A 1,140-nucleotide genomic window follows, 5' to 3' on the forward strand; every position below is an offset into this window, starting at 1 on the left:
GGGGTGTATAGACTGTGTATACATGGAGGAGGGGGTGTATAGACTGTATACATGGAGGAGGGGGTGTATAGACTGTGTATACATGGAGGAGGGGGGTGTATAGACTGTGTATACATGGAGGAGGGGGGTGTATAGACTGTGTATACATGGAGGAGGGGGGTGTATATACTGTGTATACATGGAGGAGGGGGGTGTATAGACTGTGTATACATGGAGGAGGGGGTGTATATACTGTGTATACATGGAGGAGGGGGGGTGTATATACTGTGTATACATGGAGGGGGGTGTATATACTGTGTATACATGGAGGGGGGTGTATATACTGTGTATACATGGAGGAGGGGGGTGTATAGACTGTGTATACATGGAGGAGGGGGTGTATAGACTGTGTATACATGGAGGAGGGGGGTGTATATACTGTGTATACATGGAGGAGGGGGTGTATAGACTGTGTATACATGGAGGAGGGGGGGTGTATAGACTGTGTATACATGGAGGAGGGGGGTGTATAGACTGTGTATACATGGAGGGGGGGGTGTATAGATTGTGTATACATGGAGGGGGGTGTATATACTGTGTATACATGGAGGAGGGGGGTGTATAGACTGTGTATACATGGAGGGGGGGGTGTATATACTGTGTATACATGGAGGAGGGGGGTGTATAGACTGTGTATACATGGAGGAGGGGGTGTATAGACTGTGTATACACGGAGGGGGGGTGTATAGACTGTGTATACACGGAGGGGGGTGTATAGACTGTGTATACATGGAGGAGGGGGGTGTATAGACTGTGTATACATGGAGGGGGGGTGTATATACTGTATACATGGAGGGGGGGTGTATAGACTGTGTATACATGGAGGAGGGGGTGTATAGACTGTGTATACATGGAGGAGGGGGGTGTATAGACTGTGTATACATGGAGGAGGGGGGTGTATAGACTGTGTATACATGGAGGAGGGGGGTGTATAGACTGTGTATACATGGAGGGGGGGTGTATAGACTGTGTATACATGGAGGAGGGGGTGTATAGACTGTGTATACATGGAGGAGGGGGGTGTATAGACTGTGTATACATGGAGGAGGGGGGTGTATAGACTGTGTATACATGGAGGGGGGTGTATAGACTGTGTATACA

Source organism: Engystomops pustulosus, chromosome 2 (genome assembly GCF_040894005.1).
Source record: "Engystomops pustulosus chromosome 2, aEngPut4.maternal, whole genome shotgun sequence".
Taxonomy (NCBI): domain Eukaryota; kingdom Metazoa; phylum Chordata; class Amphibia; order Anura; family Leptodactylidae; genus Engystomops; species Engystomops pustulosus.